The following is a 23,245-nucleotide window of genomic DNA, read 5'->3' as shown; positions in this document are numbered from 1 at the left end:
TGGGTGTTCTCTGTTAAGTTTAGCTCTCTTTGTTCGGAACTTGCCAGAACTTCCTTTCCTTCCAATAAAGCACTTCATGTTTGAATCTCTGAGTTCTGAGTCCTAAATTGTGTCTAGGTAGAAAGGTACCGACACAACAGAGCCCTACTGTACTCAGCAGCCAGGGCCTTCAAAATCGTCGTGGTTTGCTGTGTACTTCACAACATGGCACAGCGTCGTGGCTTGCAGATTCCTCAGGACCAATTGGCTCCTCACAGACCCGCCTTGGATGAAGATGATGCTGAGGAGGAGGAGGAGGAGGGCGAAAACGACCATCCACAGGTGAAAGAAAAATATTTAGATACTAACCCTTGTCTACAAGTGAAAATTACATTTTAAATCTATGCATAACACATCAAATTTGTTTTTTCCACAAAACAGTTCCACCAAAAATCTCAAGTAAAAAGAATAGCACTAATGATGAGAATCTATGAAAGCAAAAGTCATCTGAAAGTCTTGGTGAGATGACAGCCTTCCTCCCATGGAAGCAAATTGCCTGACTTTGAAAATATTGCACAGAAACATCATTGTTAGCGAGCTAAAAACAGGTGCGCCATCTATTGGCAAAGCAATTGCATTGTTGCCGCTTTTAAAGCATCTTCCAACCGCTAGATCAAATCAGAGGCTAATTGCAACACAGGACCTGGGTCATTGGTGTAATTCTGTGAAATAGAGGTCATATTTCCGGCAAACATATGGACACTTCAGTATGCATATTGAGTCATTCAGTTACGCTTTAGTGATGTAGACACCACAGTGTGACAGAAATTGCAAACAGTTGTGTCAAAACTGAGATACGTTTCTTAATCTACATGCTGGTCTTTGGCAACATCATCTACAAGCACACGGTCAGCTTCCACATGTACAGCAATGACGCCCAACTCTATCTCTTCATCACTTCTCTCGACCACCTCTGTGCTGTCAGACTACATACCAGATTTCAAAATCCTGGTTGAGCCATAACTTCCTCCAGCTCAACATCAGGAAGACTGAAGCCATTGTCTTTGGGCCTCTCCCACAGACTCTGCTCCCTTTATTTCATCCCCCTCCCCAGCCAATCTCTCAACTCAATCAGGCCAGCCATAATCTTGGTGTAATTTATGATACAGAGCTGAGCTTTAAAACATACCTTTACCCATCACCAAAATCACTTCCTTCCACATCTGCAACATTGCCCACTTCCATCCCCACCTCAGCTCCTTTTTTTCGATATTTAAGAACATAAGAACATAAGAAGTAGGAGCAGGAGTAGGCCATACGGCCCCTCGGGCCTGCTCTGCCATTCAATAGGATCATGGCTGATCCGAACCTAGACTCACGTCCACATCCCTGCCCGCTCCCCATAACCCTTAATTCCCTTATCAGCTACGAAACTGTCTATCTCTGTTTTAAATTTATTTAATGTCGCAGCTTCCACAGCTCTCTGAGGTAGCAAATTCCATAGATTTACTACCCTCTGAGTGAAGAAGCTTCTCCTCATCTCAGTTTTGAAACGGCAGCCCCTTATTCTAAGATTATGCCCCCTAGTTCTAGTCTCACCCATCAGTGGAAACATCCTCCCCGCATCCACCCGATCAAGCCCCCTCACAATCTTATATGTTTCGATAAGATCGCCTCTCATTCTTCTGAATTCCAATGAGTAGAGGCCCAACCTACTCAACCTTTCCTCATAAGTCAACCCCCTCATCTCCGGAATCAACCGAGTGAACCTTCTCTGAACTGCCTCGAGAGCAAGTATATCTTTTCTTAAATATGGAAACCAAAACTGTACGCAGTATTCCAGGTGTGGCCTCACCAGTACCCTGTATAACTGCAGCAAGACTTCCCTGTTTTTATACTCCATCCCCCTTGCAATAAAAGCCAAGATTCCATTGGCCTTCCTGATCACCTGCTGTACCTGCATACTAACCTTCTGTGTTTCATGCACCAGGACCCCCAGATCCCTTTGTACTGTAGCACTTTGCAGTTTCTTTCCATTTAGATAATAACTTGCTCTTTGATTTTTTCTGCCAAAGTGCATAACCTCACACTTTCCAACATTATATTTCTTCTCGGTATGTGGACAACACTGACAAGGCTGCATTTATTGCTGTGGTGTATGTGCCTTTAAGAGCAATTATGGTGTATGTGCCTTTAAGAGCCCCAGGTGTGCGTAATGCCGGTAATTGCCACTTGGGCTATATAAGCCTGTGTATTGTGTATATCCTTTAGAAAACCCCCCCCAGACTTGCTTAGTAAATACCTATGAACCAACTCCTGTCTTCAGTGTCTTTATCTACACACGGACACTACAGTGGCGACGAAGTGGAAACGGACTTACCTGCAATTCGGCAGCACCTCAAGGACATCGATTCCTCCAGCGTCCAGAAGACTCAAGGAAGTAAGAGAAACTGTGGTTTCACCAGCTGGCCAAGCTGGTGACAGGTACTGCGCTAATCCTTCCTGGGCGTCAGGCTGGAGCTCCAGCGGCGGGCTCTACAGCTGAGACAGGCAGCGAAATCGGAGGCAAGCAATAACGGACTGGGAGGGTGCACTCGATAGACGGCCGGCGCGGCAAGCAGGTCAGCGTTTAGACCTCCGTCGGGAACGAGTCTCCAACAGTGAATAAACGGAAACCACAGTAAAACAGCGTTGTTATCGGTAGCAGCGGCGGGAAAGCGCGGGAAGCGCCATATCGTTGCTACAGAGAGAAAAAAAAATAAAGCGCGGGAAGCGCCATATCTTTTCTGAAATGCCTAAATCTGGTAATATTGAGGCTTTTGATGGCGAAGTAGAAGATTGGACCACATATGTGGAAAGAGTAGAGGTTTATTGCACTGCAAATGGAATAACAGATGAAAAAAAAGCTTCAGTACTTCTGAACTTAATGGGCGCGAAGACATACGGGCTGTTACGAAATTTAATCACTCCAGCCAAACCAAAGGACAAGACTTTTAAAGAAATTGTTGATACCCTGCAGGAGCATTTAAACCCAACACCGCTGCTGATAGCGGAACGATTCAAGTTCTTCAAGAGAAATCAACACAAGAATGAAAGTAACGCTGATTACCTAACCGAATTAAGAAAGCTATCAAAGTACTGCCAATTCGGAGCAGGACTATCGGATTATCTTCGAGACAAATTTGTTTGCGGTCTCTTAAGTGAAGGAACACAAAAAAGACTGCTTTCTGAAAAAGATTTAACATTGGACAAAGCTTTCAGTATGGCTGTATCATACGAAGCAGCAGCAAAAGGAGCTGCAGAGATACAACAAGAGACACAGGACTTCGGCACCCATAAAATGACACAGGAGTTCGGAAGATGTTATCGCTGCGGCAGATCCACCCATAACCAGAGGGACTGCTGGTTCAAGGGCAAAGCATGCAGGCAATGTGGTAAGATTGGACACATTGCACGGGTATGCCAATCTGGACAAAATAAATCCACTGACAGAAAACAAAAAATCAATAAAGAAAAGTACAGGAAGGTACAAATGATGACGGACAATAGCTCCGAAGACCAGAATAGCGATAGCGACTCCGGAAACAAGAGACTAAGCTGTCTCAAATTACATAATGTACTTGCCAAAGAGGATTACCAAACCATTTGGGTTACCCTCACAATAGCAGGGTCCCCAGTTAAAATGGAGCTAGATACAGGATCAGCTCTAACCGTAATAAATCGACGAGATTACGAGAGGCTATTTTCGCATATACCTCTAAAAGACACATCCATTATCTTAAAAACATATACGGGGCAGAAAGTATACCCCAAAGGAAAAATAAGGGTGCCTGTGGTATACAACGACAAAGAAATACAAAAGTTGTATTTATACATTCTACAAGATGGTGGTCCACCGTTGTTGGGACGTGAATGGATAAGGAAGATACGTTTAGACTGGCACTCCATTCAGGCACTGACGGTGACCAGTAAGGAAAAAAACAATGATGACATCATACCTGAACGATTAAAAGACATCTTGGCCAACGCCAAAGAAGTGTTTCAAGAGAAACTAGGAACCTTGAAAGGCATCACCGCCTCAATAAAAGTGGAAGATACAGCAATTCCAAAAATTTTTAAGGCAAGACCGGTGCCATACGCAATACGTCCGGCAGTCGAGGCAGAGCTGAAGAATTTGGAAAAGGCAGGCGTATTATCCAAAATAGATTGGAGCGAATGGGCAACACCCATCGTTCCAGTCATGAAAAAAACATTGAAAAATAACTCTGAGGAACAGAAAAAAATTTGCATCTGTGGGGACTTTAAGGTGACTGTAAACCCGATCCTTCACACGGTACAGTATCCTCTTCCGAGGATAGAAGATATTTTCGCCTCACTATCCGGAGGGAAACGTTTCACAAAAATTGACTTGGCACAGGCATATCTACAGATGGAGGCTGAGGAGACCTCTAAAAAGTATCTCACAATAAACACACACAAAGGCCTGTACCAGTACAATCGACTGGTTTTTGGAATAGCATCAGCTCCAGCTATCTGGCAAAGAGCTATGGAGCAAGTCCTGCAAGGGATTCCGGGGACTCAATGCTACCTAGACGACATCCTTATAACTGGAGAAAACGACAACGAGCACCTTGCCAATTTGGAGCAGGTGCTCACTAGGCTGAAAGAACGGGGCCTACGAGCAAATCGCCCCAAGTGCGAATTTTTCCAAAATCAGATATCATATTGTGGCCACATAATTAATAAGGAAGGGTTGCATAAGTCACCTGAAAAAATTGAAGCAGTTCTAAAAGCCCCAGCACCTGAAAATGTTTCACAATTAAGGTCATTCCTGGGATTAATAAATTACTATCATAAATTTTTACCGAACTTATCAACTATTCTACACCCTCTTAATGATCTTCTACAGACAGGAGTGATTTGGAAATGGAACGAAGACTGTAAACGTGCCTTCCATAAATGTAAAGACTTAATCACATCCGAGAAAATTTTGGCTCATTACAACCCATCACTACCAATCAGACTGGCGTGCGATGCATCCCCTTACGGCATAGGAGCGGTATTGTCCCATAGATTCCCTGATGGCTTGGAACGGCCGATAGCTTTTGCGTCACGCTCATTGAACTCAGCTGAGCGTAACTATGCCCAGATAGACAGGGAAGCACTCAGCCTGGTATGGGGAGTGAAGAAATTCAACCATTACCTACACGGACAAAAATTTACCTTGCTGACTGACCATCAACCCCTCATCTCCATATTGAACCCTAAAAAAGGTGTCCCCATTATGACGGCACAAAGACTACAGAGGCGGTCCCTTTTTCTAGGGGCACACCAATACAACATTGAATACAAAGGGTCAAAACAGCATGGGAATGCTGACGGTTTATCACGCCTACCGTTGCCAACGATAGAAGAGGCACCTACAGTAGACCCAGTAGAGATATTCCACTCTACCATAGTGGAATGTCTACCGGTGACAAATTCTGCCATTGAAAGGGAGACAAGAAATGACCCTACTCTCTCACGGGTCTACGACTTAACAGTGAAGGGATGGCCAGCACATGGCGAACCACTGTTGCCAGCATTCTCGCAAAGAAGAGAACAGCTGTCAGTGTGCCGAGGAACCTTGATGTGTGGATCCAGAGTGGTGATTCCACCCAAACTCCAGGATAAAGTTCTAAAGGAGCTTCACGAGGGGCATCTGGGTGGAGTGAAAATGAAGAACCTAGCTAGGGCGTTTGTATGGTGGCCAGGTATCGATGGAGACATCGAAGACATGACCAAGAGCTGCCTAGCATGCCAGAAGGTCCAAAATGCTCCACCACAGGCCCCTCTACACCCATGGGAGTGGCCCTCATCTGCCTGGCAAAGGGTGCACATCGACTTTGCTGGTCCATTTATGGACTCAATGTTCTTAATCGCAGTTGATGCACACTCCAAGTGGCCGGAGGTAATAAAGATGTCCTCCACCACCACGGAAAAAACCATCACAGTATTAAGGACCATATTTGCCAGGAATGGGCTGCCGGAGCAGATATGTTCTGATAATGGACCGCAATTTGTGTCCGAAGAATTCAGAAAGTTCTTAAAGAACAATGGGGTAAAGCACTACACGTCCGCCCCATACCATCCCGCCACCAATGGATTGGCTGAAAGGTTTGTCCAGACCTTCAAGAAGGCCATCAAGGTCATGGGTAATGAAGACATTAAACTTCAGCACAAGGTGGATAACTTCTTATTTGCATATAGGAATGCAACGCATATGGTTACTAACCAAACTCCCGCCATGATGTTCTACAATAGAAACCTAAGATGCCGGCTGGATTTGGTCAAGCCCAACATCCGAAGGGACGTGGAGAACCGGCAGTTTCAGGGCATGAATGAAAGGCCAACTAGGGCCTTCCAGATAGGCCAACCGGTTTTGGCCCGGGACTACCGTACCGAGAAATGGCAGCCTGGAACTATCTGCACACGATTAGGACCACTGATGTATACCATGGACATTGGAGACAGCATAATAAGGCGCCATGCTGACCAAATCATCAAGTCATCCGAAAAGGGACAACCTACATCACCACTCTATACATCTAACGATGAAGTAGAGATACCCATATCTACCTCCGATCCGGTGATACTGGAGCCCGATGAACCCGACACTGGCCTTCAAGCCGAATCAGCCTTGCCAGAAGAACCTACTACACCACCAGAAACTACTACAAACCCGAGGCGTTATCCGGACCGAGTCAGGAAGCCTCCTGAGAGACTAACTTATAATTAATTAATACAGCAATGTATATTATTTTGCATATAACATGTAATTAATAATTACTTAAAATATGATGTACTAGTTAGCTAGAAGGGGAGGAATTGTGGTGTATGTGCCTTTAAGAGCAATTATGGTGTATGTGCCTTTAAGAGCCCCAGGTGTGCGTAATGCCGGTAATTGCCACTTGGGCTATATAAGCCTGTGTATTGTGTATATCCTTTAGAAAACCCCCCCCAGACTTGCTTAGTAAATACCTATGAACCAACTCCTGTCTTCAGTGTCTTTATCTACACACGGACACTACAATTGCCCATCCCTAATTACCCTGAGAAGACGGTGGCAGGCCTTCTCCTTGAACCTCTGCACTTTTTGCGGTGATCGTTGTAATGTATTATCACATGGTTTGTCACATAGATTGGTATGAGCATGCTCAGTTCGCTCTGGCCTAATAAAGCAAGCACCTTGACTAGCAACTCATCGTGTCTCTGTCCTTCATTTGTTCTACCCACATATATTACACTTTGGCAATGAGGATGGGATCCCAAAGCCATTTTTAGGGATCATGGAAGGACACAGTGTTCAACCTTCGAGTGCACAAGTTTAGGGTGAATTTGTACCACCTAAACTGAATTTTTGTAATGTTTTACTGTTAATGCTCGTGCAGAATCGTCTGAGCTTCACCTTTGCGCGTATGTATACACAGCAACAGCGGCATTGATTCTCACAGGTACACTGGTAGCATGCTGAGTCACTGTTCAACAGGATTGGGACAATCATGGCCACGCCTACGGGATTCATCGGAAGCCTCAGCATGCATGACCGAGCTCGTGAACCATTCAGTTCTTACATTGAGCGGGTGGAGATGCTTTTTAAGGCCAATAACATTACTGAGACCGAAGGTGCTGATGAGAATGTTCAAGCTCGAAATTAAATTATTCATGAATGGAAGAAAGAAATTTTTCTAACGGAAATCAGGCCAGATGTCTATGGAACATTGATAAACCTACTCGTGTCAGGGAAAGCGAAGGATGCGTCGATTGAAGACATTGTCGAGAAACTCGAGGACCATTTCGACCCAAAGACATTAGAAATAGCAGAGAGCTATAAGTTTGGTACCAGAAACCAAAAACAAAGTGAAACCATCAGTGAGTACATTGTAGCTCTTAGTAACCTGTCTTTGCATAGTAACTTCGGCACATTGTTGGATCATGCGTTGCGAGATAAGTTTGTGTGTGGACTGGTGGATGAGTGCACACAGTTCAAATTACTGAACACACCGAACCTAACATTTGACATAATATGCAAAATTGCCCTATCTGTGGAGATGCCGTCTAAGAATGCTATGGAGCTCCGTCCAACTCAAGTGACTAGTGCAGCTGAGGTCTACAGTCACAAAGCCACCGCCAAACCTAAAGCTGTGAGACTGAGTCAAAAGCATGTCGGTGAGAGCAGTTCAGTGAATTGTTATCGCTGCAATGGAAATCACTCACCACAGTCCTGCCAATACAGAAATGAGAAGTGTTTTCACTGCCAGAAGCAAGGCCATATTTCAACAGCTTGCACAGCTAGATCTAAAGCAGGAAAAAAGGAACATTCTAGTGGCAATGCAAAGCAACAACAACAAAAGGGAGGAGTTCACAATATTGAAGTGGATGTTGAAGAACTAGGGATCTACTGTATCTATGCCACTAGTGGCAACGCTAGCAGTCATGAGAAAGACTTCTGTACAAAACTTTTGATCAATGAGCAATATATAAATATGTGTATCAACACAGTGGCAGACTGCTCTATCATGAGTAAGGACACATATGAGGGTAAGTTTAATCAATACCACTTGTCATAAATCGCAACTTCTACAAGAAGTAACTCAGGAAGTACTACTGGACGGCCAGCCGAGGGCGCCGTCTGAGGAGTATAAATACTCGGGCGTGGGCCCAACTTGGCCAGAGACAATCTGGAAACAGGAAGCTAGTGACTACTAACTAGACCTCCATGTTTTGTTACAAGTCGATTAAAGCCTTGCTTTATGTACAACCAAGTGCGTAGTGAGTCTTTATTATGTCGCCACTTACAAAGAGTACTGTAGAGTTAAAAACCTACTCCGGAGAAATTCTAGTGATATGTGGACAAATGGAATGTACTGTTCAACACAATGGCCAGTCAGTAAAGCTGCCTATTATTGAAGCGAGCTACAACAACAGGCCAACTCTCATGGACAAAGACTGGTTGAGAAAGTTAAAACTAGACTGGAAAAACATCTTCAGTGTAGATGCTTCAAAGAAGCAACTCGACACAATGCTGAACAAGTATTGTTACATTGTTATAGTATCACATCGTTAAATGGAACTACTTTGGTATGGAACTACTTTGGTATGGTGTAGTTATATCGCTATGTGGCACACTGTGCACGGGCAGTGCACAGTGCAGCGTCGGACTTCTTGTATCACTCCACACCATGCGGCAGCACTGTAACAAAGCAAAAAATACAGCTAAGTAAAAGCACTAACTAAAATGAACTAAAAGTGTCTGTAATATATATAGTATAAAAACACAAGGAGACACAACAAGTATGAAAGCATGTTCACAGACAGATATGAGGGCATCACTGGGTATGACGCGCATATCCACATCAAGTCCAACGTGAAGCCTGTCTATTGCAAGACAAGGCAGGTCCCCTATGCGTTGAAAAGTCAGGTGGAGGAAGAGCTAGTGAAGCTCAGAGAGAGCGGAGTGCTAGTAAAAACTGACAAAGGTGAATGGGCTACCTAGATTATGGTAGTGCCCAAAGCAGACAAAACTATACACTTGTACGGTGACTACAAAGTTACCATCAACCAAGCAGTTTACAATGAGCAGTACCCATTACCTACATTGCAAGATTTGAATGCAGCACCCTCTGGGTCAAAGGTTTTCTCCAAACTTGACCTGTCGCATGCTTACGCTCAGTTGAGTGTTGACAAAGAGAGTCAACAGTATCTCACTATCAACACACACAAGGGACTGTATTCATACACCAAGCTGCCATATGGTGTAAAGTCCTCCCCCAAAATCTTCCAGGCTACGATGGATAAGATTTTGCAAGGAGTTCCAAATTGTTTATGCAATCAAGACGATGTGCTGATCGCAACAAGCAGCGAGGAAGAAAATCTAGTAGTGTTAGATATAGTGCTTCAAAGGTTGAATGCCCACAATGTCAAATTGAAAAGGAGCAAATGTGCTTTTGTGCAGCCTGAGGTTGTGTACCTTGGTCTGAAAGTTGATGCAAATGGCTTGCAACCAGTGAAGGAAAAGGTTGATGCTGTCATCAATGCTCCAAAGCCACAGAACATGTCTGAATTAAGATTTTTCCTTGGAATGGTCCAGTACTATGTACATTTCTTACCTGAGTGAGCCACCATGTTAGCTCCATTGCACGAGCTCCTCAAGAAGGATGTCCAGTGGAAGTGAACGAAAGCGCAACAGGATGCTTACGACGCTTGTAAGAGAAACCTCTCTAGCGATGCTCTACTTGTGCACTACAGAGCGTGAGCTTAAGTTAGCGTGTGATGCTTCCAGCTATGGTGTGGGAGCTGTCATAAGCCACGTAATGGATGATGGCCAATCGAAACCAATCACATTCGCATCGAACCCTCACAAAGAGCAAAAGAAACTATGCACAAATTGAAAAGGAAGCACTCGCCATAGTGTTTGGAAAGAAGAAATTCCAACAGTTCCTGATTGGCAGAAAGTTTACCCTGATAACCGATCACAAACCGCTCCTAGCAATATTGGGGCCCAAATCTGCCATCCCTGCAATGGCCGCATCAAGAATGCAACGTTGGGCAGTGTTGTTGTCACAATATGAATTTACGATTGAATATCGCACTTCAAAGCAAAACACAATCGTAGGTGCCTTGTCAAGGTTGCCACGAGGACTTGTGTGTTGAGAGTGAAGGTGCGATTTTCACACGAGGTGCAGTTGACAAAGACTTGTCCGTGAATGCAACTGAGATTGCAGATGAGACTCAAAAGAACTCAGTACTGAAAAGAGTGTATGTAAACACCTTGAATGGATGGACTGATCAGTGTATGGACACAGAATTGAAACCATTCCATAACCATCGTACTGAATTGTCTTGTGAGCAAGGTTGTATCAAGTGGGGAAACAGAGTGGTGGTACCTACTTCTTTGAGAGATAGGATTCTGGCCGAACATCATACTGAACATACAGGGATCGTCAGTATGAAATCAATTGCAAGAAGGTTTGTTTATTGTCCTGTATTGGACAGTGATCTTGAATCATTTGATCATGAACACATACATGAGTTTGACTCAGTTTGGACTTCAGTAACTGAAGTACCAGTTTCAAACAATTCTGAGATAGAAACAGGATCATCTTTGAGTTCAGAACCAAAACAAAACAGCCTGAAAATTGGTTCAACACCAAAACCTACTGTAAGGATATCAGGAAGGCTCCGCAAACCTGTTATTAGACTGGATTTATAGTTCATTTGTAGGATTTGTAGTTCATTTAAAAGAAAAAATGCCAGGAGTTTCTGTTATGAGGTACATGTAATACTGGGAAAGGTGGGACCATATTTTTGTTGTATTTGAGAGGGGAATACGTACTTTTATTTTAAGGGGAAAGCAGTGTAATGTATTATCACATGGTTTGTCACATGGTTTGGTATAAGCATGCTCAGTTCACTCTGGTCGAATAAAGCAAGCACATGGACTAGTAACTCATCCTGTCTCTGTCCTTCCTTTATTCTATCCACATATATTACAATTGTGCTCCCAGAATGGTGCCTGGTAGGAATTCTAGCATATTGACCCAGTGACGATGAAGGAATGGCAATCGATGTCCAATTTGGAGGGGAACATGAAGGTAATGGTACTTCCACAACATTTCCTTTCTTGCTGGCTTCCCATTCTTCTCCCTTCATTAACTCCAACTTATCCAAAATTCTGCCGCATGTATCCTGCCCTGTACTATCTCATTCATCCATCACTGCCATCCTCTAATGTATTGCTATTCTTGTCTGTAAATCCCTCCAATGCCTTGCATCAACCACTTCCAGCTCTATAAGGCCTCCAGAACACTCTGTTCCTCTAATTCTAGCCACCTATTTATCTCCCCCTTGTTTCACCACACCATTGATGGTAGAGCCTTGAGTCAGAACAGTCCTCGTCATTGGAAGTCATTCCCTAGACCTCTTTGCCTCTCCATCTCTTTTTCTATATTTAAAAATCTTCTCAAAACCCAATTCTTCAGCTAAGCTTTCTGCCCTATTTCCTAATCTCGCTCCTCCTGGCCCAGTGATCAATCCCAATTTCTATCTGTGAAACACCTTGGGCTGTTTTCTATGCTACTGGCACTATATAAATTTAAGTTGTTGTTATTGTTACTGTAGAGCACATATTGGTACCAAATCTTATTTTGTGAATGGAGGTCACTTTTATATGTCAATTTAAATCACTTTCCACAGCTGACTATTTGGGTTAATTTGGATTCTGGTTCCAAATTTGAGATTCTCCAAAGGCAAAGTCTGAAATGTAATGCTGTTATCATAGAACTGTAGAAGTTTACGGCACAGTAAGAGGCCATTTTGCCCATTATTTATGTGCTGGCTCTTTGCTAGAACAATCCAAAACTAATCCGATTAGCTGGTTTTCTCCCCATAATACTGTATCTTCCTCCACTTCAAATGTTTATCTACTTTTCTCTTAAAAGATATCTCAACCAGTCTCTATAGCAAAGCAATCTATGCTCTAACACTCCCTATGTAAATTTCTCCTACCCTCGCTCTTCACTTGCTTAATGACAATTTCAAATTGATAATCCCTCATTACTGAGTCCCAAACTAAAATAAATAATTGTTCCTTATTTATCTGTCAAAACCATTCATAATTTTAAAACCCTCTAAATCTCCTGTTAGCCTTCTCTGCTCCATTGGAAATAGTCCCAGTGTCTGAAGTTTGAGAAAGTCAGACTGGTAACAGTCCACATGTCATTGAAACAGTTCTATAACCATAGCTCAGTTCCCTCAATGCTTTATTAGACAGCGAGATGTGGTAGTAAGTCACACAGAACAAAAAGGTCCCAGATTCAATCCCTACTCTCTGTTGAGTTAGCTGATATCAGACAAGCTTTTCGTCTGATATCGCTCCTTATGATTTTATATAAATGCAAGTTGTTGTTGCTGGTAGCAGTTGCGACCTTGCAATTGTCCTCAGCGCTCCTCGGCTCGGGAAGAAGAAAAGATTAGCCAGCATTCCCACTCTTCTTTATCCAATGACACCTCTCTCGGAGGACAGGATCGGAGGACAGGACCGGAGGACAGGATAGAGTGGCCTGCTGACTCTCTCTCCAGTCTCACACATGAAAAATGGTCACATGGGATGTACTGGAGATCTGCTGACACCCAGGAACTTGAACTTAAATGAAGGTCAGTAACTTCAGGGGAAGAGAAGATAAAATTGGACAGGAAAATCATGACCTCATCCAAGTGGAACCATTCTGTAATCTTATAGAATTGTTTTGCAAAGACAGAGGTAAGATTCAGCTACATTAAAACTTGTAGACTGCACATCAAACAGACAATCACCATCAGAACACCTAGTTTACTAGATTTTCATGGGCTAAGCAAGGCTATCTAACCCTTCCCACTAGCCGAGCAGGAATTAGGTAGATGTATCGCCATCATAAGGACACATGCCCCTCCTCCCCTTAATCCACGAGCTACACTTACACTCAAAGCTATCACAAGATCCCTACAGCTCAAGCATTTAACACATCAGGTCCATCAAGCAATATCTAAGGTGAGTGGAAAACTGTGCCTGGGATAAATGAGTGGCATCAGCGGGCTGACCAGCAAGCCAATTCATTCAGCCCACTGTTTATAGATGGCTTGTGTATTTGCATAGATGTTGGTCAGGGCGCTATCCAACCCTGTTTGGAAAGCATTCCTTATTTCTCCCAACTAGGTTTGCCAACTCTGGTTGGACATATTCCTGGAGATTTCATCACATGACCTCCCGTCTCCAAACACCTCACACAATCAAACTGCCCTTCCCCCCCCCCCATTTACAATATTTTCATAACTTATATATGAGAGTATCAAAGAAAATTAAATAAAAAAATATTTTTTTATAATGCCCCTATGAATTTTCTCCCGGATTGCTCGCAGCAGTGCCAGGAGATAAATCTCTAATTCCTGGAGACTCCAGGACAATCCTGGAGGGTTGGCAACCCTACCTCAAACTCCGGATTATCTGGAGCATTACTTCCCTCCTACATCCACAGGAAATCAGTGCACTAAAGGTGGCAAGATGGGAGAGAATTTCCTTCTGAGTGCTTGTCTTCTGGAGTCTCTAAAGTCTGTTCCATCCCACCTCTGCCTGCGTTAACTGTTTATTCAACTGCACGGGTCCCCTGAGCCTTAGATATGTTTAGTATTCATTCCTGTCACGAGGAGCTACAAACTGCTCAACACAGTCTTATTATTCAGCAGTCCCACTTTTGCATGGCTGATTTAGATGTAGGAAGTGGGATTCATTTCCACCCAGTCTGCAAAACTGTCTCAATTCATGATCTAAAAAGAGCACCTTTTAATAATTTGTCACGGTGTGAGTCTGCGGAGGATGATATTGGCGGTAGCGCAGAACGGGCGATAGCGAATCGGTGGCCCGTTTTACACCCCACCCGATTTGTTTTCTCATTGACTTCAATAAGGAACTCGGGCAGAGTGTATAACGGGCTGCTGATTCGCTAAGAGTGCGAATTGTGCTATTGCCAAAGACCAATTTCACCTCCTTAACCCATTGAGGGTGAAAATAATACTTGTTTCTTCTGTTTATTTTGCTCTGTGCTCACCCAGCATCCCATACATGTGCTCTTTTCTCTCCAGCAGAGTCACTGGATAGTGATCGGAAGTGGGAATCCTGGCTGATTTGCGCCATACCTAACCCAGCGACACAGGCCTACTTTAAGGCTCCAACTGCTGCCTCAGCTGGGGTGAACATCAAACCTGGTATCTTTTAGCAGATGTGCTTTAGTATCACATTATGCTGTGCATTAACCCAGTAAGCCTGTGGGGAAGCTAGCTATTCCTGATACTTGACTTACAGTAATATTCATTATTTTACAGCAACTCCAGGGTTAATTCCCACGAACAGGATTTTTCAGGATGGTGGACAACATTACCTGCAGAAATGTAAAGGCTACTTGATGTAAAGGCATGACAGGTATTAGAGTGCTCTCTGTGTATACAACAGTCCAGAGTAAAGTCAATAAATATGAATACAAGTACGGTACGTGTGATTTGACTACATTCGTACCAATTTGTGGTACAAAGTGCTCAGGAGGAAGCTATTGATTAGGAAACTTACCTGACTCATCAGTAGGAGTCACTCACACCTCCAGAGCCTGTGAATTATTCATTTCCACCACACTTGTAGATTATATTTGATGGTTTACCATCCAGTATTCTCCAGCTCACTCCTCAGACTCAATGGCCTAGAAATTGGATATGGCCCAAAAACGGGCAGTGTCATGGCCCAGCACTATTTACCCGCACCTGGTCAAAGTGGTCTAGGTATCATGGAAAATTCAGACTCAGTGCTCATTTACATGATTATAGTGCTGATGTCAGCGCTAAAACTGCTGCTGATTGGCTTACCGCGCAACAGGTGGGCCAATTCGGGTGCAGTCTAATTGAAAGTCATGTTTGGCCGAGGCTTTCTCCACTACTTAAAGGGGAGGCGCTTTGATGCAGCAGCACCTTATTGTCACTCCATTTGGAGCGCCACTTGGAAGCAGAACTGATTTAGCAAGGGATGGCTGAGCGGCAGCAGAGGGAGAGAGCTACACGCTTCTCAGATGCGGCTCTGGAGGCACTGGTGGTGGCCGTGGAGAGGAGGCGGGTTGTCCTCTTCCCGCAAACCGGAAGGAAGCCATTGGCCCATACATGTAAAAGGCTCTGGCAGGAGATAACTGCTTATGTGATGGCCAATAGCGTGGATCCAATGCCGCAAGAAGTTTAATGACCTCACATGGCAGGTCAAGGTGAATGAAGGTTTCAGCAAATGCCCTATCTCACCATCTGCACTACAAGCCTCTCACACTGCTCAATGCACCACACCCCCATCACTCACCTACCAACAATCTCTACCTATTACCAGTCATACCTCACAATTATAGCTTCATTTCACCCTCACAACATTACCACTGCTGCAACACTCACACCCACATCTCACACCTTGCACACACTGACAGCTATTCAGCTATGGCAGGCACAGCACCCAAACACATTCCACCACACTCATTAACACACTTCCCTATCTCTTGCAGGCTAAGGTCACACACAATCACCGGGAGCAGTGGCAGACAGGAGGCAGCCAAGCCACAATACAGGCCTTGAGCCAACTGGAGGAGAGCGTGCTTGACATCATTGGAGGGGAAGTCACCAAGGTCGTGGCGAAGGTTAAGCCCTTGTAGACAATAACAGTATGCTCATTCCTAATCCTTCTTCCTACATCCCACTTCCCCCTCAGCCCACAATCTCTTCTCACTTACAAGCTGCTGATGCTGTATGCATTGGTTAGCTTGCTCTCACCCTACCTCCCCTCACCACAACCCAACCCATGTGCCTTTCTGCTTCCAGATAACCAAGTACAAGTAGCCACAGAGCCTGTCCCCAAGGCGATGGAGGAGAGCGAGAGAGAAGACACACCGTGACTGCATCCGACACTCGCAGACATCAGTTCAGAAACTGGCGCTGTGCGGAATTTAGAGGGTAGTGTAGATGCGGGATCAGCACAGGGTGAGGCACCGGGCACGAGTGGGCTGCAGCAAGGCCTGGGGAAAGGGTAGCTCGGGGAACTGATCCCCGGAGGGCGAATTCACGCGCGAATTCTTCTGCGCACAACTACGATGAGGACCTCGATGGGGGCAGCCTTCAGAAGAAGGGTGATGGGAATACACATGAAATGCTAGGTGCAATGGTAAGTCTGCCAGAGAGCCTCTTGGCAATGTCAAGGGGCATGGCGGAGTCTGCCCCAACATTAGCCGGGGCTTTGCGCAGACCTTGGAGCCCATTATTTCCAGTTTGGAAATGATGGAAAACTCACGAAGAGAACGTGTCGGCCCAAACATGATGCTACGTGTGATGGCCAATGTCACGGCTGCCATTGCAGCACAGGCAGAAGCGACCCAAAATGTTAGTGCTGCAGCGGAAGCTCAGACCACTGTCCTACAGTCTCAGCTTGCTGCCACGCAAGATCAGGCTGCCCTTATGCAGTCTCAGCTTGCTGCCATGCAAAAGTGGTGCAGTCTACAGCTGGGCCTTCTAGGTCCAGAGCTGCTCAAGGTCATCCTGCAAGGCCATCTGAAGTCCCCCCCACGGAAACTCAGCAGCCTTGCACCAGCCATGCTGCAGCCACTGGGGGAACACTTTGCAGGAGCACTTTAGTAGGAAAGGGCATGTGAACGACAGGCACTAAGGGATTGATTATTGTTAAATGTATTAATTTTGTTTGGAATCTTTGTTTAGTGGTGGCTTTCATTTCAGCTTTGTGCCCAGGAGGACGCTGTGATATTCCATGACAGAGCGATGGTATGATGGGGATGTGGTTGATGGGGATGTGGTGAGCAACTGGGATCTGGGATTTCGTTCATTGGAATCGGAGTCTGACAAGGCACTCACGGACAGCCCGTATGGAAGGGGGATTTGCTACCTGTCTCCTCCCTACCTCCTCATCCTCCTTCTCCACTCCCTCATCCTCTTCCTGCGGTGGTCCCGCAATCCCTGCTGGCAAGGGCTGCGCCCCCATGATGGCCAAGTTGTGAAGCATGCAGCAGACCACCACGAAATGGGACACCCACTCCGCCGAGTACTGGAGGGCTCCTCCCGAGCGGTCAAGACAGCAGAACCGTTGCTCCAGCAGCCCAATGGTCTGCTCAATGATGTTCCTAGTGGCAGCATTGCTCTTATTATATGAGTCATCAGCCAGGTGCAGAGCAGCCACCCTTGGGTTTGATGTGGTGGCTGGAAGATTGCTGGCACACCAGACTGACGCAGGATGAAGGCATCATGACTGCTGCCAGGATAGTGGGCATTGACCATCAGGATGAGCTGGGCGTGGTCATACAACAACTGCGTATTAAGTGAGTGGTAGCCTTTGTGGTTACGGAACATCTCAGGATTGTTATGCAGCACTCACAAAGCCACGTGGGTGCAGTCGATGGAGCCCTGCACCGTGGGGAAGCCCGCTATCCTGGCAAAGCCACATGTGCGATACTCCTGCTTTTTTCTGCTCAGAGAGAAGAAAACGTAATCCCTTCTCCTGGTGTAGAGAGCCTCTGTGACCTTCTGGATGCAGCGATAGACAGCGAAATGCAAAATGTTAGCTATGTCTCCTGCTACAGGCTGGAAGGATCCGCTGGCAAAGAAATTGAGAGCCACTGGGAGAGCCATGGTTGCCCTACTCTGAGGCTGCAGGTCTGGGTGCAGGAGGTGGCAGAGTTCTTGCTGAAGCAGAATCTCCTAATATACTGGATATGAGTGGATATAAGAGAAGAACTCGCTGAACACCGTAGGTGGTTAAGGCCTCCTGTTGAGATCCCTTCTGGACCTCCTCCTCCTCCCTCTGTGCACATCTTCTCCTCTTCGCTGCCTCTGCTCCCTCTCCTGAAGATACTCGAGCGCGAGGGGACTGCCAGTAGAGCCCCCATGACTGTGAGTAAGTGTTGTGAGCAGAAGCCTTTAACCAAGAATGAATGTGTTCTCCATTTGTCCCAACACTCCCTGTCACCTTGAAAAAAGTTTATAAAGCTGCTAGAGTTGCAGAAAGTTCCACAGAGCCAGTCAAACTGAATAAACATGTCGATAGCAGGTTGTTGCTGATGCTCCCTTTAAATAACGCTGCTGGAGACTCCTTCTTGCTTGTCAATGCTTGCTCAGCTGGTCACAATTAGCACAGGCCGGTAAGTGGAGCAGTGCACTCCAAAATGGCAGATCGGGCGTCAAGTGCACACTCTCTGACATCACGCTCTGCATAGGATCATAGAATGGTTACAGCAAGGAAGAAGGTCATTCGGCCCGTCGAGCCTGTGCCAGCTCTCTGCAAGAGCACTTCAGCTAGTCTCACTCCTCTGCCCTTTCCCTGTAGCCCTGCAACTTTTTTTTCTTCAGGTACTTATCCAATTCCCTTTTGAAAGCTGTGATTGAGTCTGCCTCCATCACCCTTTCAGGCAGTGCATTCCAGATCCTAACCACTCGCTGAGTAAAAAAGTTTTTCTTCATGTCGCCTTTGGTTCTCTGCCAATCACCTTAAATCTGTATCCTCGGTTCTTGAGCTTCTGCCAATGGGAACAGTTTCTCTCTATCTACTCTGTCCAGACCCTTCATGATTTTGAACACCTCTATCAAATTCAAATCTCCTCTCAATCTTCTCTGCTCAAAGGAGAACAACCCCAGCTTCTCCAGTTGATCCACGTAACTGAAGTCCCTTATCCCTGGAATCATTCTCGTAAACCTTTTCTGCACCCTCTCTAAGGCCTTCACATCATTCCTAAAGTGCGGTGCCCAGAATTGGACACAATGCTACAGTTGAGGCCAAACCAGTGTTTTATACAGGTTCATCATAATTTCCACGCTTATGTACTCTATACCTCTATTCATGAAGCCCAGGATTTCGTAAGCTTTTTTAATCGCTTTCTCAACCTGTCCTGCCACCTTCAACGATTTGTGCACATATACCCCTAGGTCTCTCTGTTCATGCACCCCCTTTAGGATTGTACCATTTAGTTTATATTTCCTCTCCTCATTCTTTCCACCAAAATGTATCACTTCGTACTTTTCTGCATTAAATTTCATCTGCCACGTGTCCGCCCATTCCACTAGCCTGTCTATGTCCTCTTGAAGTCGATCACTATCCTCCTCACTGTTCGCTATACTTCCAAGTTTTGTGTCATCTGCAAATTTTGAAATTGTGCCCTGTACACCCACATCCAAGTCATTAATATATATCAAGAAAAGCAGTGATCCTAGCACCAATCCCTGGGGACACCACTGTCCCTTCCTCTAGTCTGAAAAACAACCTTTCACCACTACTCTCTGTTTCCTGTCACTTAGCCAATTTCGTATCCATGCTGCCACTGTCCCTTTTATTCCATGGGCTTCAACTTTGCTGGTAAGCCTATTATGTGGCACTTTGTCGAACAACTTTTGGCAATCCATGTACACCACGTCATTGCCCTCATCAACCCTCTCTGTTAGCTCATCAAAAAACTCGACCAAGTTGGTTAAACATGATTTGCCTTTAACAAATCCATGCTGGCTTTCCTTAATTAATCCACACTTGTCCAAGTGGCTGCTAATTTTGCCCCTGATTATTGTTTCTAAAAGCTTCCCCATTACCGAGGTTAAACTGACTGGCCTGTAGTTGCTGGGTTTAGCCTTACACCCTTTTTTGAACAAGGATGTAACATTTGCAATTCTCCATTCCTCTGGCACCACCCCCGTATCCAAGGAGAATTGAAAGATTATGGCCAGTACCTCGACGATTTCTTCCTTCACTTCCCTCAGCATCCTAGGATGCATCTCATCTGGTCCTGGTGACTTATCTACTTTAAGTACAGCCAGCCTTTCTAGTACCTCATCTTTAGCAATATTTATCCCATCCAGTATCTCCTCTACCTCCTCCTTCACTATGTCTATGGCAGCATCTTCCTTGGTGAAGACAGATACAAAGTACTCATTTAGCACCTCAGCCATACCCTCTGCCTCCATGTGTAGGTCTCCTTTTTGGTCCCTAATCAGCCCCACCCCTCCTCTTACTACCCGTTTACTATTTATATGCCTATAGAAGACCTTTGGATTACCTTTTGTTAGCACCATTCTATTCTCATACCCTCTCTTTGCCCCTTTTATTTTCTTTTTCACTTCTCCTCTGAACTTTCTATATTTAGGCTGATTCTCAGATGCATTCTTGACCTGACATCTGTCATATATGCTCTTTTTCTGCTTCATCTTACTCTCTATCTCTTTAGTCATCCAGGGAGCTCTGACTTTAGTTGCCCTGCCTTTTCCATTAGTGGGAATGTACCTCGACTGTGCCCGAGCTATTTACTCTTTAAAGGCAGTCCATTGTTCCATTACAGTTTTTCCTGCCAATCTTTGATTTCAATTTACCCAGGCCAGATCTGTTCTCATCCCACTGAAATTGGCCTTCCTCCAATTAAGTATTTTTACTCTAAATTGCTCCCTGTCCTTTTCCATAGCTAATCTAAACCTTATGATACTATGATCACTGTTCCCTAAATGTTCACCTACTGACATTTGCTCCACTTGACCTACTTCATTCCCCAGAACCAGATCTAGCAATACCTCCTTCATCATTGGGCTGGAAACATACTGATCAAGAAAGTTCTCCTGAACACACTTCAGAAATTCTTCCCCCTCTCTGCCCTTTACACTATTACTGTCCCAGTCTATATTAGGATAGTTGAAGTCCCCCATTATCACTGCTCTATAGTTCTTGCATCTCTCTGTAATTTCTCTGCAAATTTGCTCCTCCATATTTTTCCCCACTAGTTGGTGGCCTATAGAATACACCTAGTAGTATAATGGCACCTCTATTATTTCTTAACTCTAGCCATATAGATTCTGTCCCAGAACCCTCCAGGACATCCTCCCTCTCCAGCACTGTAACATTCTCCTTAACCAATACTGCCACACCACCTCTTATCTTTCCTTCCCTATCTTTCCTGAACACCTTATATCCAGGAATATTTAATACCCAATCCTGTCCTTTTTTGAGCCAGGTCTCCACTATTGCCACAACATCATATTCCCATGTGGCTATTTGCGCCCGCAGCTCACCAACTTTGTTTACTATGCTTTGTGTATTCACATACATACACTGTAAACCTATCTTAGACCATCCTGTGTTCTCTCTTAGTCTGACCCCACCCAATACTATACTATTTCTTACTCTAGTGCTATCCATCTCTCCCAATCCTTTCTGCCCTTTGTTTCTCCTTTCTAATGCTACATCCTGGTGCCCAGCTCCCTGCCAAATTAGGTAAAACCCTCCCCAACAGCACTAGCAAACCTCCCCACAAGGATATTGGTACCAGCTCTGTTGAGGTGCAACCTGTCCAGCTTGTACACATCCCACCTCCCCCAGAGCCGGCCCCAGTGCTCCAGGAATCTGAAGCCCTCCCTCCTGCACCATCTCTCCAGCCACGCATTCATCTGCTCTATCCTCCTATTTCTATACTCACTCACGCGTGGCACTGGGAGTAATCCAGAGATTACTACCTTTTAGGTCCTGCTTTTTAATCTCTTTCCTAGCTCACTGAAATCTGCCTGCAGGGCCTCATCCCTCTTTCTATCTATGTCATTGGTACCGATGTGGACCACGACTTCTGGCTGTTCACCCTCCCCCCTCAGAATGTTCTGCAGCTGCTCGGTGACATCCTTAACCCTGGCACCAGGGAGGCAACATACCATCCTGGAATCACGTCTGTGGCCGCAAAAATGCCTGTCTGCTCCCCTAACTATTGAATCCCCTATCTCTATTGCTTTCCCTATCTTCCTCCTCCCCCCCCCCATAACCTCCATAATGATAGCGCTGTTGCCCAGCTGAAAATGGCAGCCGCCACAGGACCCACCGGTAGCCGCCATTTTTTTCCTGAATTGGACCTTAACGGCCAGCAGTAAGACAGTGACTTTCTAGGCCCATGAAGTTGGATTGAGGAGTATCCTTCCAGCAGCAGTTCGTAACAGAAAGAGAAAAGAACTTGCATTTATATAGCACCTTTCACGATCTCAGGACATCCCAATGGGCTTTACAGCCAATGAAGTACATTTGAAGTGTAGTCACTGTTGTAATGTAGGAAAGGTGGCAGCCAATTTTCTGCACAGCAAGGTCACTCAAACAGCAATGTGACAATGACTAGATAATCTGTTTTTGTTCTGTGGATTGAGGGCTAAATATTGTCCAGGACACTGGGGAGAACTCCCCTGCTCTTCTTCGAAATAGTGCCGAAATAGTTTTGTGTCCACCTGAGAGGGCAGATCCGGCCTCGGTTTAGCGTCTTATCCAAAAGACAGTTAACGTAAATAACTATCAGTGATATCCTGTAACGCAGCCTCTGAGGACACAATTATAATCATAATCATAATCATAATCAACTTTATTGTCATTGTTAGTGCACAAGTGCAGTACAACGAAATGTAGGCTTGCGGCTCCCGAGAGTGTACATTTAGATTAAGACATTTAAACATTCAACATTCATTTGGCTTGTACTACATTAACATAAACATAATAAAGTGCATTGGCAGATGTGCAGGCTTTAGAGTTTATTTGTGGAGTTCAGTAGGATGACAGCCCTGGGAAAGAAGCTGTTCCTAAATCTGGTCGTTCGGGTGCGAATGCATCTGTAGCGTCTCCCAGATGGCAGGAGGGTGAACAGACTGTGGCTGGGGTGGGTAGGGTCTTTGATGATGGTCC

At 45.1% G+C, this 23,245-nt stretch overlaps 1 long non-coding RNA gene across 2 annotated transcripts in view; it reads left to right on the top strand.

Annotated features, from left to right (window-relative positions):
* LOC147117740 (uncharacterized) overlaps positions 1 to 15,027 on the top strand; it is a 52,660-nt gene extending 37,633 nt beyond the window's left edge. The window contains exons 2-4 of one of the 2 annotated variants that reach the window (XR_015078306.1): positions 11,526 to 11,612; positions 14,638 to 14,757; positions 14,875 to 15,027. This is a non-coding gene — a long non-coding RNA (uncharacterized LOC147117740). Of the gene's footprint in view, positions 1 to 11,525; positions 11,613 to 14,634; positions 14,758 to 14,874 lie in introns of both variants that reach the window. The other variant, XR_015078305.1, reaches the window with a different exon arrangement.
* The last annotated feature ends 8,218 nt before the right edge of the window (positions 15,028 to 23,245 follow it).

The sequence above is a fragment of the Somniosus microcephalus genome, chromosome 5 (genome assembly GCF_052327205.1).
Source record: "Somniosus microcephalus isolate GS21.2 chromosome 5, FLI_Smic_1.0, whole genome shotgun sequence".
Classification (NCBI taxonomy): Eukaryota; Metazoa; Chordata; class Chondrichthyes; order Squaliformes; family Somniosidae; genus Somniosus; species Somniosus microcephalus.
This window is presented reverse-complemented; position numbering and strand designations above follow the sequence as displayed.